Raw genomic sequence first — 4,491 nt, 5'->3', positions numbered from 1 at the left:
AAAGGGGCGCATTGACATCAACCCCACGAAAAGCACATCGGTGCTCTTCAAAAAAGGTCGCCCTCCGAATACCACTTCGAGCAGCCCACTCCTTAATAGGCGCGTTAACACCTCCACCGTTAGCCCCATCACTCTCTTTGGCCAGCCCATACGGTGGGCCACGAAGGTCAAATATCTAGGCGTCACCCTCGACAGAGGGATGACATTCCGTCCCCACATCAAAACGGCACGCGACCGTGTCGCCTTCATATTAGAACGTCTTTACCCCATGAATTCGCAAGCGAAGCAAATTGTCCCTTCGAAATAAGGTAACACTCTACAAAACTTGCATACACCCCGTCATGGCCTATGCAAGTGTAGTGTTCGCTCACGCGGCAACTTGAAACCCCTTCAAGTTATTAAATCCTGTGTTTGCAGGATAGCCGTCGGAGCACCATGGTTCCTATGGAATGTGATCTCTATGATGACCTGAAGCTTGACTCCATCAATAAGTATCTACAGTCGGCATCATTGCGTCACTTTGAGAAGGCGGCACTACATGAAAACCCTTTTGTCGTGACCGCTGGAAATTATATACCCGATCCTGTAGACCGAACGGTAAATAGTCGACGTCGCCCAAAACACGTCATTACGTATCCTCCCGATCCATAAACGGTTCTTTTAGGTACCACAAGCACCGGTCACCGTCCTCGTCGAACCCGTCGCTTGAGACGAAGGGACCGACGAGCGAATTAACCCATAGACACAACATGTTAGTGAAGTGAAGCTAAATATCCTCTCAAGGCTATCACCATAGGTAAAAGAAAAAAAAACTCAATTGTAGGTTTTGTACAATGGCCACCATCCCTGGACATGATTGCTTCAGGAACATAACTGAAAGGCACGACTGGTTCGCGGTATAACTAGGCAGAATGTTAGTGTACAAAACTACTCGTGACCATGTCGAACAATTTATCAGAGTAGTCCTTGTGGAACATTGCTTGCTTGCATATTCTACGTCAGTTCTTCTTTAGTTAACAGCATTTAGCGAAACAAAGTCAAAATGAATTATCTAAATTGCTAAAATGCTAAATTAATCTTATTACGAACTCAGCTATTAGGTACCTAAGTTTGACCTTTGACAAAATTTATAATAAAAAATATATATTATGTATGTACTTGAAAAGAATTACATAATTATGCATGCTATAATATATGGAACCGTTTTATAATGAGATAATATTTGTTTTGTATTAATCATACGTTACATACCCGATGCACGGCGGTGATATCATTGTGTTGTAACGTCGGCATTAGGTAGCCAATATGTAGCCAGTACGTGCAAAATAAATTTGCTCAGATCGAATTCATTATTCACCGATCACGTCAGCTATCTTAGTGTGGAATGTTTTATTAAATAAAAATAAATTCGTTTTATTTTTTTTGTATTTCTGTATCGTTGTCCTGTAAGCGTTGGTAGTGCTGTGATCGGGGTATTGTCGCCGCGATCATTCACCCAAAGCACAAGTAGAATGAATGCGGTAGGGAATTTTTATTTATAGCTTCTTATTAATTATAAGCCGAAACGATCTATGGCGCATCAGATAGTGAATGGTCACTGTCATCTAGTTAGTGGCGAAATTGATGTGATAGCGCGAGTTGTGGACAAAAAATGATCTCTGGCAACGAACTATGGACTAAGCACAGATTCCAGTGTGCTTATTGCGAGTTTCTTAACTTCTCGATCACATAAAAGTTAATTCATATTTGTATGGAGTTGGAACAGCGCCCCCTAGCGGCAAACGCAAAGCTCTTCCAATTCCATACAAATTTGAATTAGCTTTTACGCGATCGAGAAGGCAAAAAACTCGCACTGAGGACACAAGTAGTGGGGACGAATTATGCTCCAAAGGTGATCTGAGAAATGATAAAACGAAGAATACGAGATCATGTGAAAAAATACTCAGAAATACCTAAATGATAATAAGTTTTGTGATAAACAAGTTTGTCAATAGTTCGTTTGCTCATTCACACAAAAAAAGTTATCAGTTAATAACGTTTCATAGTTTCTGTACAAGATAAATGAATCTATTAACGAAACAGATAAAGTAGCGCAGAAATAGCTAAATTCCTCAAGGCTGGTAGATAACGCAATTAACTTCACGGATTGTATTAAATTCGAATAAAAGTTTAGATAGAAGCGAATTGCTAGCTCACGGATATCGACAATTTCAAGGACACAGTTAGATTGTGTTTATATACAGTTTCACCTTCATATGGCACCAGGGACCTGACGGGCCAGAGCATCTTGCACAGTTTTGACAAGCTTCTAATTTTAAAAAAACAGTAGTTTCTTGATTATATCTTGATTGACTTCCACGGTGAAGGAATAACATCGTGTAATAAAAATCAAACCCGTAAAATTATAATTTGCGTAATTACTGGTGGTAGGACCTCTTGTGAGTCTGCGCGGGTAATTACCACCACCCTGCCTATATCTGCCGTGAAACAGTAATGCGTTTCGGTTTGAAGGGTGGGGCAGCCGTTGTAACTATAGTTGAGACCTTAGAACTTATATCTCAAGGTGGGTAGCGCATGTAAGTTAAAGATGTCTATGGGTTCCAGTAACCACTTAACACCAGGTGGGCTGTGAGCTCGTCCACCTATCTAAGCAATAAAGAAAAAATGAGCCTGGCCAGCGGTCTGGCTCTGCCCCTGGCATTGAGGAGTCCATGAGCGACGGTAACCACTCACCACTCGTCTGCCTATAAGGGCAATAAAAAAAACTTTAACTATGATGATGAATATCAAACGAAATGCATCCACTATCTGACCTTTATGATCGTGTAGTTAGTACTAGTTAGTAGATATAATAGTGCCATGTCATGCGTGTTCGTCCAATCCTTGAAATTCGACCAAATTCCACTCCTTAAGATTGAGATTCATTTTATTTTTCGGTAGGCAGCGGCTTGGCTCTGCCCCTAGCATTGCTGAAGTCCATGGGCGATGGTAACCACTCACCATCAGGTGGGCCGTATGCTCGTCTGCCAACTTGGGCAATAAAAAAAAAGAAACGTTTTACTGTTATGTTATTGTAATTTCGAAACACAAAAATATAGGTTTTACGTATTTTAAGTTGATAATACGAACCTCGTCAATTGCTACTAAACAAAACAAAAAGTTTGACAAACAGAGGGAGAATGGTTGTAAAATATTTATACTCTTATATTCTTTTATATTCTCTTATATTATTTATATAGATTATTTCTTTTCATTTAACCATAATTTTTTGTTGGTTGTTTAGAAAAGATCTATTGCCTTTTTTTTTGTTGCTTAGATGGGTGGACGAGGTCACAGCCCACCTGGTGTTAAGTGGTTACTGGAGCCCATAGACATCACGCAAATGCGCCACCCATCTTGAGATATAAGTTCTAAGGTTTTAAGTATAGTTACAACGGCTGCCCCGCCCTTCAAACCGAAATGCATTACTGCTTCACGGCAGAAATAGGCGAGGTGGTGGTACCCACCCGCTTGGACTCACAAGAGGTCCTACCACCAGTACGATGCGTTTACCTACTAGAAATATATTTTGATCGTTTTAGGTAATGATGAAAGCTGTTATATTGCAAAACACATACATAAATACTTCAGAAGTGACTTCATGTTAAAATACGATTTGTACAGTTTACACAGAGAATTCCAGTTCACGCTTCTTTCTTTGATTCTTGTCTAAATAAGGCTTTAATATCGCTTGAATTTTTATAATCAGTCGTAATTCTCATAATAGCAGTGTTCTTTTAAAAATTGCTACATTCGGCAAAATTTTAAGTATTAAGTTCCTTTATAATATTTTTGTAATGAATCATTTTTCATAGGCTTTGAGGTTTAAATATTAGTGATATAATATGAAGGTTTGAATTGATATCGAATAGATACTAATACTGTACAAACTATTATATGTATGTATATGTATATGTGTATTTGTAACTTAATATAAATTTCATAGCACCTACCACTATTTACCTTGCACTACCTTTGGTTGACTGGTAGAGGAAGCCTTAGGCATTAAGTCCACCAATGTAAATTTTCAACGAAGTGTAAAGATTAAATAAATAGACATCGATATTATGAATTACATTTTACCTAAGAAGAGATTGCATTAAGCTGTGACTTGGCTCTAACATTAGTGATACCCATGAGCGAGTGTAACACGCAATAGTTTTATTATAAAATTAATGAAGTAACATATTATATTGTTGATAGTAAGAACGTGGAGCAGGTGCATCTCGCACGCGGCTGGCTATATCAACATTTCGTGTTTGTTGTACACTATCTGATATCTTATCTTTGTGTTTGCCGCAGCCTCCTTACGACGGCGACTGACCTAATTATTCTTTTCAAGAAAATTCATTCGTTAAGTCTCCTTAGCTGAATATCTCTGTAATTTATATTAAAGTTATAGGTACGTGTCGCGAACGTTATCATCAGCAGATGAAGGTACAACTACAAACA

The sequence above is a fragment of the Bombyx mandarina genome, chromosome 21 (assembly GCF_030267445.1).
Source record: "Bombyx mandarina strain Sakado chromosome 21, ASM3026744v2".
Taxonomy (NCBI): Eukaryota; Metazoa; Arthropoda; class Insecta; order Lepidoptera; family Bombycidae; genus Bombyx; species Bombyx mandarina.
This window is presented reverse-complemented; position numbering follows the sequence as displayed.